This window comes from Dreissena polymorpha, chromosome 4, assembly GCF_020536995.1.
Source record: "Dreissena polymorpha isolate Duluth1 chromosome 4, UMN_Dpol_1.0, whole genome shotgun sequence".
Lineage (NCBI taxonomy): Eukaryota > Metazoa > Mollusca > Bivalvia > Myida > Dreissenidae > Dreissena > Dreissena polymorpha.
In genome coordinates this window covers 132,499,089-132,514,014 of record NC_068358.1, presented here as the reverse complement: position 1 = coordinate 132,514,014, position 14,926 = coordinate 132,499,089, and the positions used below count along the sequence as shown (strand labels likewise).

Here is a 14,926-nt window from a genome sequence, read left to right as displayed (position 1 = left end):
CAAAACCTTATTCAGGCAGACAATTGTATATTTTGTCAATTACATTTACAGACACACATTTGTTTGCAGAGAAATGCCAAGTTAACATTGACTACGTAAGGACATTTTCTTGTGCAAACTTAATTTGTACATCTGTTATTGAAAGAGACAAAAAAGAAAAGAAAAAAAACGATTAATTACATCTGGTTAAATGCATGGATGAAAAAAGAAAGATCTAAAAAAGTTATTTTATCAGGTGATTTTTTTCTTTCATAAAACAAATGCAAACAATATTATTTACAGTGATCCACAAGGAAATTTAACAAAAATTATGGCAACTTGTAATTAATATTTTATCGTAATGTAAATGATTAGCAAATCTGAATTCAAAATGAAAATAAAACCTTTTAGCATGAAATAAAGAAATTAATTAATACTCAAGGTCTTTCCGTTATGTGCAGCCAAAGACATTTCAGGACACAAAAAGGGGTCTTTGTAGAACACTGTCATAGCCTTTGTTTAAAGTAATTAATTCAATAAATACATAAAGGGATCAGTTACCCAATCGGTTCAAACTCATTAAACGGTTCCTTTCAGGCCCACAGGCTGCCAATCTTCTTCTAAATGAACTAATAGTAAAGTCAATCAGACATTACGCCCAAAATTGTATCATGCAGCCTAAAGCAAGTTGAGCTATTAACTGAGTGAATCTCCTGATGTTGCAATTCAATTAAAAAGTCTATTTGCATAAATTTGCATAATAGGAACATCACATTATTACAAAGGGCACGTGCTAATGAGGCTGTTATTTCATTAGTCACAGTTCAATATTATGCAAATAATTATCAAAGGTCAGGTCATATGCAAGAATATCCATTTGTCGTGGTCAGGTCATATGCAAGAATATCCATTTGTCGTCACTTTTGTATTGACAGTGTCCGTTCTTCTCACTGACCAAATGAAATTAATGAATTTTATTACAAGAAAAGCTATATTGTTATATGCTTTATGATTATTTTGGAGGATACTTCATATTATTGCTCAGGTATTAATTGACGTAATTAACTCTTATTACTGTTTTTTATGCCCCCCTTCGAAGAAGAGGGTGTATATTGCTTTGCTCATGTCGGTCTGTCGGTCGGTCCGTCCACCAGGTGGTTGTCAGACGATAACTCAAGAACGCTTGGGCCTAGGATCATGAAACTTCATGGGTAGATTGATCATGACTTGCAGATGACCCCTATTGATTTTGAGGTCTCTAGGTCAAAGGTCAAGGTCACGGTGACCCGAAATAGTAAAATGGTTTTCGGATGATAACTCAAGAACGCATACGCCTAGGATCATGAAACTTCATAGGTAGATTGATCATGACTTGCAGATGACCCCTCTTGATTTTGAGGTCACAAGGTCAAAGGTCAAGGTCACGGTGACCCGAAATAGTAAAATGATGTTCGGATGATAACTCAAGAACGCTTTTGCCTAGGATCATGACACTTCAAAGGTACATTGATCGTGACCCGCAGATGACCCCTATTGATTTTCAGGTCACTAGGTCAAAGGTCAAGGTCACAGTGACAAAAATCGTATTCACACAATGGCTGCCACTATAACGGACAGCCCATATGGGGGTCATGCATGTTTTACAAACAGCCCTTGTTTTATACATATTTACTTAAGAAAAAAATGTATGCATTTCTTTTTCTTCAGAATTCTAATAAATTCATGTTGGCTAATAAAGGCAAACTATTAAATTGTTGGAATTAAGATATTCACATGAAATGATATTATGATTTTGTGTTCATGGTGATATTGAAGCATGGAAGAATTTCATTTGATATTCTAGTTTTGATTGACGCAAGATATAAAAATAATACGGTCAGATTTTGCGAGATCCGTTTAAGTCTATTATAAGTCATTAAACTCCACCTAAAATCTTTGTGACCCCTTTTTGCTAATCTATGCAAATCCGTCAGTCAGATTTTCTGCTATGTTTTGTTCTTGCAAATGCTACAATTTTTCAGGATCACCGGATATTACACCGATAAAATCATGTCTTTAGTATGATAAGGTGTAATCTTGATTCATGTTTGTCAAACAGTGTTTATTTTTGATCACAAGAGATAAAGATCAAATTAATCTATTAGATTTTGATTTTCCGATAAAGAATCAAGCACAGCCAAGTAACAAAATATTGCACCTTACCATCAAGGATAAAAACACCTGTTCGTGGTGCATTGCCTATCACTGAATTATGACAATTGTAGTAATATAATTTAATACTTCATTCATATTATACTTGTGCAAATGAGTCATGGCTTCTTTTATGCTTAAAGCTTGCGACTTTAATTCAGACACTTGTCACAGGTTTCCATAGTAATATGATTGCAGCAGATTTCCATATCCTAATTGTTATTATAGTATCAGCAGTGTCACATTTATGTAAATTCAAAGTATAATCTATTAATCTATAATATATTAAAAATGGCTGCATACAAGCGCAGTATTTGATACATAACATAAAAAGGTTTTGCACAGAATTGTATTGTGCATATTTTTTGACAATCACTGTTATTTAGACCTTTCTGAATATCATTCAATTAAATCCAATTACATCTGATAGCATGATTGTGCACTTTGTCATAATGTATATTGAACAAAGTCTGTCTAACCGATGATCATTATTAAGTCAAATGTAATCAAATGGACAATGTCGCAATTGTTTTGGATTATTGTGTTATTAGAGAGATATCAGATTAATTGAGGCGGGCATTCATTAATTGAGGTCTACTGAAGCTTGTCAAAGTAAACGGTTGAAGCAAGTTGCAATTCTGTAACAGTTGACTGATAAAGATCGTATTTTAAAATATAATTAAACATTTTATTACAATTTGAATAACCTGTTTTGGCAGACATTAAAAGTTCTAGAGGAGGTTTTGAATGCCAGTTTGACAACTTGGAAGTGTTTATTTTTGTTATATGAGCACCTGTTCTTCGATATCACTGCATGAATTTACAAATGTGATGGATATTTCATTTAAAATTAAATATATGGCTTATGAAAAAGGTTTTTGTGAACAGTTTTGGAACTGAATTTTCTTCTTGAAGGTGGATTATTAAAATTAAATGGAGGTATTTATTTTACTGTGTTATAATTTTGTCAGAAATAAAATGTTTGGCTAACATTTGCTTTTCAGTTGCTGTGTCATTTCAATTTAAGAGCAATCTTTGACTGCAATGAGGTTCCCCACTTAATCATTTTGTGATGATAAAATATAAAGAACATTATCAAGATGGACATATTTGTTTTCAAAGATTTTTTTGCCGTGTATGCATAAAAGTACTTATTTTTCAGATGGCAACATATAATTGAAATGTGTTTTGATCATGATGGTTTATTTGGAAAATAAAGAACGGAATCACATCTGGAATTAAAAACAAAAGTATGCTTACACAAAAATCATTAAACAAATCTTTGCTAATACCACCCAACTTTTTTTAATATAGAAAATGTTATTCTTTTTTTTTAACAATCAGTCATAAAAGTAAATGATTGACAACATCAATAACATGTTTAATTAATAGTAACTTTAAAATGATAAATGCTGTTTCAAATTATGAACATGTGAAATGGAATGAAATAAAAAACAATAGTATAGTAGTATAATAGATTTTGAGAATGGCTGGGTTTTTTGTAACAAAATCTACATATCTTGTACTGGTATAAGATTACTTTGATGACTGTATTTTAATAGAGTTTTGCCATTATGGTGTTGGTTGTCAGTAAAACCTAGGGCAGTTTTCTTAATTTGCTTATACATGTACAAACAACTCTTATGTATCCTGTATGTTTTGTATAATAGATTTTTATTTGTTCTTTTTGTAATGTTTATTTGTTTAAGTTAGTGTTGGTTTTTGTTGCCCAATGATTAAAGAGAACAAATAAAAAAGCAAGGGAGAAAACTAAATTGAGTAATATATAAGACAAACATGAAAAATACTTAAAAAAGAATGCATACTTGTATGTTCATTTTTAAGTAAAAATAATTTGTTTTGTATTAATTGTACACATGCTTAATGAACATTCATGTTTGAAAAAGTCATATCCATCCTAAGATGTTCTGTGCCATCTTTCCTATAATTTAATTGTTTGTATTTAACTTAACCTTAATAACAACTGATGTTATATTTATAAATATTTAGTTTTTTTTCATGACTGTCAACCAGGTAAACAAGAAAGTATGACTCAAGTTAGTACTCATAGTTAATCAAAGGCAAGCGTATCTTTAAAATCAGGGATATCTTTTGTGATATCTTTACCACATCTTTTGACACCTCACTCACGGACCAACCTCTCGGCCAACCTCTCGACCCAGTTACTCATGATTTCTTTTCATGCTGGAGTAAAGTCATCACCATTAGGTTACATTAAAGTGAACAAGGGCCTTTTAACAATTAAATAACAAAATACTAGTTAACTAAAACAATGTACCGAAAAGAAGAAGTGTGGTTGAAATTCATTATGTATTGCATTGCAAGATTAGCATCAAAATGACTTTAAAATGAGTTTCTTTATCAGCGTGTCAGGGTGGCGTCTGTCATTGATGAGGTAATAGAAGACACCACAAGAGATAGATGAACCATGAAAATGTGCGTACAGTTTTAGGATCTTGTTTAGTAACTTAAGCATAGCCTTAAGTTTCAATACAATCAATAGGTTTTCTGTGATTAAGACTAAAGGATGGCGTGTAGAAATGGGTAATTATTTTGGAATCCTATACAGTACTTGAAAGGTTTGAACTGGCCTTTAATGCTTTAGATGTCACATAAAAGCGTAGCATATCCTTTGGTTTCCACTTTAATATTGTTTTCTCTAGCCTCTCAGTTCCACTTCTTATTATATGACTTGGTTTAACAGTGAATTACTATGAAAAGTCAACCTCCAGACTTCATATGGGTCCTTCTGTGAATAGATATTTTAACTGAGCCTGGCTTCCTTAAGAACTTCATTAAAATTTTCCATGTGGATCCTGGAGATTCTTTCTTTATCCCTATGGGCGAAAGGAACGCTTTTTAACATTGTCTTAAACAATTTCGACCTCTTAGTATAATAATGTAATTGTATTTATTCTGTTAAAATAGAATCTGGTGCATAAAAAAATGAAAGAAATCGAATCTAAATCCAAAGAAGTTAAGTAATACAAAATATTTATACTACTGATAGTTATATTTTACTATGTTTGATTCAAATATTTTACTTGCAATATTTTTTACTATCAATTTAACATAACACTTACGTCTTGCAGTGTGTCATTGGACACTGTGCTGGGTTTGTCACGCCTTTCTGCACTTGTGTTAACTGTTTTACAAAATATTAGCTATTGTTATGATTCGGTGATAAGAATTATAGACAAAGCTGTTGTGAATGTGTTAAAGCTTTTAGTCCATTTCATGCAACATTACACTAATGATCCCACAATTTACAGTTGAAAGGCAAACCACAAAAACTCTTATAAAGCTATTTTATTGTCAAGCAAAGAGGTTAGAGTACTTAGTAATCATATCCGTGCAATATTAAAGGAGAAATATTTTACCAATTTTAGACAATATTTTGGTATGAATTTTAAAGAGCCAAAATTATAGTAAAAAGTTGTTCTAAGTAAATACTTAACAAGATAAATACACTAAATTTATTTCAATTAAGATGAGAATATCTTTTTAAACATATTTCACAGATCAAATGAATGATTGAATGTCAAAAATTGCAGTGCAGCAAACACATAGTACGCATCATGGCACAACTGCACCTGATGTCATAAACATTAGTGTATGTTTTACATGAGATCATGATTTAAAAAAAGAAGAAGATATTTTCTTCACATCATGACACTTTTATGTAGTGTTGCTGATTTTTAGCTCTGATGTTTTCGGAGCAAACCCGGGGTATTGTCATTAAGCCAGCTCGACGTCTGCTGTCTGCGTCGTGCTAAAACCTTTACATTTGCTCTTAAATCAAAGTGCTTCCACCTATAACTTTGAAACTTCATATGTAGGTGCACCTTGATGAGTTCTACAGGCCACACCCATTTTGGGGTCACTAGGTCAAAGGTCAAGGTCACTGTGACCTCTAAAAAAAATCAGAGCGTTGGCATGCGTTATGTGGTGCTCTTGTTATAAAATACATTTATTGTGTTTCTGTAATAACAAGTATTATTCCAAATGTGTTGTTTGACACAAACAGGGTTCAATATAGTTCCATGCTTTTACATGACAAGAACTGCTGTCAAAGGACTGAATGGTTTTAAATATTACAGTAGTGATTAGTTAATAGCCGATGGCAGTTCTATAAATGGCTTTGAAATAAATCGTTTGCAAAATGTGTATGAAATCCTGCCAGAGTTTTTATAGTTAAAAAGTGCAAGTAAATGTAATGTTATTTTTGTTCACAAATAGTTAATAATTTTCTGTAAATGATTAAAAGTATTTTATTTTGAAAGAAGTTGCATGACCACTGCTATGAAATATAGCTAGTTGTTTTGATACATACTAAAGCTGAAGAATTAATGACAGGAAGAAAATTGCAGTTTATTTTCAAAAATATCAGGTTGAGTACCCCCCCCCCCCCCCCCCCCCCCTAACCCCCCTTAAAAAAAGCTTTAAAAGCAACATTTTTGACGATGCTGGAACAGCATTGTCTAAGGTTTGATAACGAGTAAAAAAATTCTTCACAATGGCGACCTATGTAAAAGACCGAGCCAGTCCGATTGAAATAACTCGATTTTTCAGTTACATCCCTTGGCATTCGCCACTGCATAGGAGATTGCTCGTTGATTTTCATTGATAACATTCTCCTAGCAGAGTTGTCGTTCGTGTTGATAAAGGTAAATATTAATAGAACAGCATATCCTGGGGAAACAGATTCAATAAGTGTATCAGAACTTTAATTTCAAATTAGTAATTTTACATCCATTTTATTTTTATGGACCAATGAAACAACTATATTTTCTCTATTTTGTTTGATATTTGTTCTCGATTTAGGAAATAAATTGCGAATAAAAACATGTAAAATTAACTTTTTTACGTGATCACAAACGTGATAAAACAACATTTCTTGGCGTAATTGTCCGTCCCGCTAGCACAGAGGTAAGGACATTCGCTTTTTCACCTTTACGACACCGGTTCGATTCCTGCTCCCGGCACAATGTTATATTTTGTCTGTTTTGTGGTCACCATTCCAGACAGGTGTTTTTTTCCGGATAATCTCATCCCCCCCCCCCCACGGCAGCATTTGACCATATAAAAAATTAAAAAGTATTTCAGTACAAAACAAATAGCTGGAAATTGCAGCTATCATTCAAAATTCGTCCCAACTGTCGTCAATCTAATCTTATTAGGTAGGAGTGCTGGACACACTCCGGGTCCCAACATTATGCAGCCTCAGCGCGGAGGTAACTCATTACCTTGGAAAAACACAAATACACACAGGCGCGTATAGACTCAAACAAGGCAACAAACTCAAGTGCGGGCACAATCATTTAAAATTTACATATTGAATACGATATTCTAACAGAAATTACACAACCACCTAAGTGTACATACCATGTTTGATATTTCGTTCGATTGTTAGATTTCAGCATTATGTATAAGGTCATTTCGCTATTAGTTAACTTATCCATATGTTTGTGGGCGAACTCGGATAGTCAAGTGCTCATACGAATGAGCTCACATGGTCCGGCTATGTGCTCATACCTACTTTCGAGAATCATCATGAAGGTATTGCCATACTTAATGAACAAGAATGTGACCCGCCTCCCAGTTTCGCTCATTGGGCCAAGTTACCCACGGGTACGACTCCCCCGTACCCCTAAACTTTTTTTCGTACCAAAAATGTTTCGTACGCAAATTTTTTTCATACCAAATTTTTTTTCATACCCAAAATTTTCGTACCTAAATTTTTTATCGTACCCAAATGTTCGTATCAACATACACAATTGTGGTGATATAGATAAACTTAAATTGATGTTTTATATCCATCCTCTTCAAAAGCATCGTCACACCAGTACTGCCAGTTCTTTGATTAGTAAGAGAGAAGTACAAAACAAAATAATAACATAAGTAAATGAATGCTTATTATTACATAACAATACTTTTTTTGCTGTTCTATTGGGGTTCAACTCTTTCTTTGGAAGAATTCTGAGTGTTGTTTAGTAGCCAATGAAGATATTATATTTAGTATTCACAAACAACATTTGAGAGAGAAAATGTTTCTGACATGTGGATTATTTGTCTGTACAGATGAGCATATTGTTTTGCCATGAATGTATCTTAATATTACAGTACTATCAGGACACGTTATTGCTCATGATTTGTATTTCACACCAACATGGACAGCATATACAAACAAGCTATCCCCGTAAATGACTGCAATATGATTCTGACTGATAAGCCCAAAGGCTTGCAGAGGGTCATTTGACCCTTGTAACTCACCGACTCAGTCCACTCAAAATCTCACTTTTGCTGATACCAGTTTTATGAGGTACTAAATGTGCTACCTTGTTTCAATCAGACATGCGGCTATCGCTGTTGTTTTGGCATGAACAACAATAAAACGGCACTTAAATGGTGATATTTAGTTGCTCTTGGACCCAGCACCATGTGGGAAGCTGCATGCCAGGCATTCATTGGTAATTGTTTCTGTCCTTGGCTGAATAAATTGCTAGAACACTCGCCCATACAAATAGACCATTCAAATAGAAAGGCATGGTGGTTTGTTAATTGCAGTAATTATTATCAGTGACCGTTGGGGTCTCTTTCCTTTTTATGGGCCATAGTCATAAAATTTAATTTGCAGAAAATAAAAGAGCATTGTCAATCACAATTTTGGCAAAACCTGTTAGACATTTTATGCCATATGTATTTCTTTGGGATTTACAATAATTATGTGTAGCCATAATATTTCTAAAAATTCTAAAATCCAGTGGAACAGTTGTGTCTGTTGAAGAACATATTTATGGTATTGCCTTGAAATAAAGGCCTAAATCAAATAAATATAGGATCTGGCACGAGTTGTCATATCATACCATACTTTATTAAAAGAGTTCAGGAATTTTGTTAGTAAGCGAGCCTTTTGCGAGCTTACTATAGAATTTCCTGGACGAGTTTAATAAAATATGGTATGATATGACAACGAGTGTCAGATCTTTTTTATCACATGCTTTTAAATGAGCAAATTAAATAAATATTTACGCAAACATAATGATAAATCTCGAATATTGTTTACATTTCCTGACGTCATTTGGAACTCCTCGGCTTTTTCAAAGCAAAATAACAAAATGCGATTGGTCAATAAACGAAAACTAAGCCAATGAAAACGCTTAAAAATGTTGTATTACACATGTGTAATAAAAAAAAATATGTAATGGTTGTATTACATTGGAAACAGGGTATAGCATGTGATAATACATAGTCCCACTTCTCTGACAATATATTTATCTTATGTAGCGACAATGATATATTGATTATTTATAATCAAGAAAAATAAATATGATTAAAAAAAGTGCATGAACTTTCATTTAACTATTTAACTGAAAGTCCCATGCCTCAACAGCCTATGGTTTTGTAATTGAGCGTCAAATCGTTTAAAATATGAGACCTTATTGTATTAAGCAGTTTGTATTGTCTGAACTCCTCTGGAATTTTAGCTGCTACCAATTTTGACAGAATTATGGTCCTTGTGCAATTTTCCACTTTGACCCTCTATTTCTTCTAACAAAGAAATAGTATTTCACCAATATTTACTGCAAGTTTATGTTGAAAGATTTATTGAGAAAGCAGGCTAGTGTGCTGCTGGCTTGCTTAACGAGAGCTTCCAGTTAGACTCTGTATATTCATCAGACAATGTAGACTGTCTTTACATTAGTGGTCTTAAATTAATCTCAATTAATTGGAATATGCATCCTTAACTGTGTAAAAATTATGATAGTGTGAGAAAAAGGAATTATGTATCTTTTAAAATTGCTTTTAATGTAAATACCTGTTTAAAACAAGAGATTGCATTGACAGAGTCTTTTGAAAACATTTTACATGGGCCAGATATCTTGTGTTTTTTTAATAGTGCCTGATATTCAATTCATTAATATGATTAGCCTTAAATTTATTGGCACTTAACTTTTTCTTTCCCTCTCTCTGAAACATATATTAAATTCATACAGTTATTTGTACCTACCCGTTAAAAAAGTTGTTTGTTTTTATTATCCAGACTGGCCTTCTTTTTTATGCAAACCTAATTGGCTTTGTTTTTGGTTTTCCATGTTTTATTTTCCATAATGTGTGCCTAATTTATTTAAATAGTGGTCAATATTATGGAAACAAATAGTCAGTTTCTTGGCAGGGGTATGTTGATGCCATTTTAGCAAGGTATTAACAATTTCTTGTACTAAAATATGTCATGTAGAGTAAATAACATTCAAGTGGTCTGATGTTTAACAAGTGGTCAATGCACAATTATCAATGGCCAAAAATAGTGGTATGATTGGTTAAGATTGAGGTAGTGTTTCCCATTAAATTTGGTCACAGGTACCTTTCAAAGTGACAATGATCCCAAAATAGGGTCACTGGCCATATCCATTTCATAATAATGCCTGTGACAGACCCATCTTGAAATCTGAAGAGTGAAGATTGAAATAACATTATGGATATTTTCAGTGTTACAATATTAATTGAGGGAAACATTGAATGATATTGATTTCAAAGGAGAAAGGTCTCAAATTTATTGTTTAATTGGGAAATATAGAAATTCATGAAGATGTTATTCAAAAGTGTTTCTTTGAACTCAGTGAAGATCTTAAAAATGTTGTCAGAAGCAATGTATTGAAGTTATTTAATTAAATAAAGAGGATGTATTCAGTTTCAATGTTTGCCAACTTTCTGATCTCAATGCAATATTCAATTTATGGGCTGTTCTGTATTAGGTAATTGAAACTTAATGAGTTGCTTTTTGGAGAAAAAGCATTTGTTATGTTTTGAACAGATGATTTTTTCAGATTTTAATGTCAAAATTATTTAATAGTGGTGTCACTATCACATGTTGTCTAAATACTGAAATGTACAGCTTGTAATTATTTATTATTAGTTTGCAATGTCTTGATTAAGTTATCTTTAAAAAACAAACAAGAACATTTATTTACATTTGTGAATGTGTACACCTCCCCCCCCCACACACACACACGCGCACACACCACCTGAAACAATGAAAATTGTCTTTCAAGAACCTTGAGTATTGTGGGACCTCTTGGCTTATATTCACATCTAATAATCTTATATTGATCCAGATGATTAAATAATAATAAAATCTCAATCTTTTTAAATGGATGAATTGAAGTTATCTTGCAAATTACAGATAAGAGGAATAATTTTTATTGGAAAATGATTATTGTGAAATAAAAGTCAACATCTTTGGTCTGTTATTCATGACATCTGCAGCTTTGTCTTTTGTTCGGTTTCTGTTAAGACTCAGTTTCTTTATTGTGTGCATCAGAGTAATTGGTGTCAGTTTTTGAATTTACATCGGGGTTTTTCTGTATCAGTCTCATATAAGGTTGTTATGCCACTGTGCATGCAGTTTTGTACGAGTTATTCTGAAAATATTGTCGAAAATCCTTTAAATTATTGTAGCAGTTTTTATAAATAATACTGGAACAACACATACAGACTAAGTGTAATGTAACCCACACATAAAAACTTGGATAAAATATTAAAATTATGGGCAGGAAAAGTGAATTTTGTTTTCAAGACTGTGATCTAAAATCATGATTGTTGAATAAAGATCCTTTTTTCATCATAATATTGTAAGTTATATCATTAAATACATGTTTTTCATTAAATTTAATGTATTTTTCCTTGTACACTGATGCATAAAACATTTTTTTGTCTATCATCATTGTCTTTTTCTTCTTTCTGAGCAACAACCATGTATATATTTATCATTTTTTGTGGTGGGTAGTTAATTATATTCGCCTGAGTTGTGAAGACTTTAAAGCATGTTTGATCAGGTATGCTGATATATAGGCTATCTAGACCCGCCTAGGGTAAAACCATTCATTTCTCCACAAAAAATGGCTAAAATCACTCACCCAACATTATCACTGAAACATCTAGTGATTGCATTGTACCCTACCTTTTGTTTCAATTAAGCAAACACTTAGAGCGCTTGATTGGGAGACAAAAGAACAAGTTTGTTCGTTTTTGTTTTTGCAGTCATTGTCTCGTCATAACTGAAGGAAGCTTTTGGATTAAACTTTTTTATTTTTATCTTTCGATGGTGTTGTCATACGGCATGAAAACAAACATTGAAAACAGATGACAATCACTTGTTCCACACAGTAAGTTCGAAAGTGTGACTGAACAAGAATTTAGTGAAATTCAATCTCCATTTAAAATGTACTGAAATGAATTCTTTTGTTTTATTTTATTGTTTTTGATAATAGGTACTTTAGTATTCATAATCTCTGACTAAAGCATAAAACCTACAAAAACAAGACACCATTATGCAAGGAAAATTGTGTCTGCTTACTTCATAGTGGAATTTGGGCAAAGCAAACTATTTTTTGGAAAACATTTTTTTATATATTACACTTTTAATCTTTAAAAATGGTATTAAAATGGATAATTGTTTATAAAGGTAAATCAATTTCTATTTGTTGTTTATTTAGAAGAATATAGTTTTGATACTATATATATATGCTGCACTTGATTTTTTTTATTATTAAAGACTATCATTTTTAGCAAAGCAAAGCTATAGTAAAACAACATATTTTAAAATAATTTATGATCAGTATGACTGTAGATTTAGATCTGAATATAATATTTGCATTTTTTTATATTCCGGAGTTCAAGAGCATTAAGCCATGAAATCAATTGAATATTTTTTTTATTGTTTTACTGTATTATTTATGAATAAAAATTCAGTTTGTGATACACTTTTATTAACTATATACATGCTTGAATTATAATTAGCTGGACCTTAAAGCAGCTATGGGTGTTAATTGCCATATGCAGCAAGCATAGCTACAGACCAGCCTGTGCATCTGTCCAGGCTGGTCTGGACCTACTCTGGCTGCATATGGCATAGGACCCATTTTCGCATGACATGCCTCCTATGATGTTGAATCTTTGTTTGTAACATTATAGTATTCACAAAGGAAACAAACAAATACTAAAAGTGAATGATTGGAATAACCCTCAAAATCGTATAAATGGCTTACAGCTAAGTAAAATAATTTGCATAAAAATTCAAAACTTCATTCAACGCTGCATTATACAACATCAAGTACCAAGAATGATTTAGAATCCAAACTAATGACAAGATTCCTATAAATCTGTATTCTCTCCATGAGAGATTGTTATTGAGCAACAGGTGCTGCTGATAGCTAGTATTAATTACAGAATACCTGATCTATTTATTTGTATTGATCTTTGATTGGCACTAATTGCTCCAACCAGATGCTGGTTAGCAGTCAGCAAAGATTGATGTGCTTCAGCGTCTAGCTAATCTTAACTGTAAGTTAAAAAGTAAAGAAAAAACACTCACCTATTTCAGTATTTTACAGTTCATGAAAAATTTGCTGTCATGAACACATTTTGAAATATTATGTTAATGTAAAAATCATCATCATAATTATATGGATGTCATATTAAAAGCAAAATAAGGCTCAGCCTTTTCCTCTGTTTATACAGCGTTTTCTCCCATGAAAATTCAAGGAATTCCCACTTACGGTTACATTTTTATAATTTTATCTGTAAAGGAAGTATTCTAATACAAGGACAATATAGCCATCGTGCATTGAATGCAGAGACTTATGAAAGAAGTTTCAAAATTCCCCATTGGTAGACAAATGAGATTAAAATCCCCCATTCTTTATTGGATAAAAACCAATTGGGGGTCCTCACAATAAAACAACAACAACTTAACGAAACAACAAATTTTTCGAGTGAATCTTGCGCACGCATCACCAGTATCAGATTTTTCTGGAAGACTTTGTTTGGTTGGCCACATGTTCTTATTAGAAAGGTCTATGTTCAATCACAGTTCTATGTCTTTGTTTCAGAGTCTCTGTGACTGACTGACTGATGAGCACCACTGGCTGTGCTGGGGGTATCACACTGTTGGAGGTATGCTTACTTCTTTGATCAATCTTACCTTTCTCAGACTATTTCAGAAAACGTGTTATCCATAATCTGGTAATTTATTTCAACATATGACCTTAGATACTGTATGTTTTTTTTTCATTCATCTGCAAAAGAAATTCACAAAACAGCAATGATTCAGTTAATGACTCTTGATTGCTTTTAAAAGGGCAAAATCAATATTTTAGACTGTCAGCCAAAAATAAAGGTACGTTTGTAATTTATTTTTTTTTACAGATAATTGTTGTCACAAACCTCACCAATTGAATTATTGACTTGACATCTCCGGTTTAATTATAGAAAATTAGTCATAAATAAAGGCAAATTTGTTACTATTTTTAACAGAAAATTGTGATCACAAATCTACCAAATCGAATAAATTGAATTCATTGAATTGAAATCACCCATTTAATTAAGAGACAGTTAGTGGTAGTCATATAAGTAGACAACTGTTCTGCCTCTATGTTCCATGTTACCAAACAACGGTTCCATCCCAGCAGGTACATAATACTTATTACACCTTCTAATCACATGTCCAGTTGTTATTCAGGTGTCACCCATGACTGGAATACTTTTTATTGGCCTCCCAACAATGCGACATGAGACTCTTGGGCTATCGAATTATCTGCATTATTCAGCTTAGCATCCTCTAAATTAGCCAACCCAGTCAGAATATAGTGTATCAGTGACAGTTACTCAATATTGTCTAAATATTTATCCGTTCTTATCTTGGGTCCATGCTTTCGCTACTGAATAAAGGCAAGGG

The 14,926-nt window shown here is 32.4% G+C and overlaps 1 protein-coding gene across 4 annotated transcripts in view; it reads left to right on the top strand.

Annotated features, from left to right (window-relative positions):
* LOC127876533 (protocadherin gamma-B4-like) overlaps positions 1-14,926 on the top strand; it is a 194,205-nt gene that overhangs the window by 147,333 nt on the left and 31,946 nt on the right. For all 4 annotated transcript variants that reach the window (XR_008047918.1, XM_052421826.1, XM_052421827.1 and 1 more), the window contains exon 2: positions 14,082-14,145. The gene's annotated coding sequence lies outside the window, so the exon portion shown is untranslated. The remainder of the gene's footprint in view (positions 1-14,081; positions 14,146-14,926) is intronic.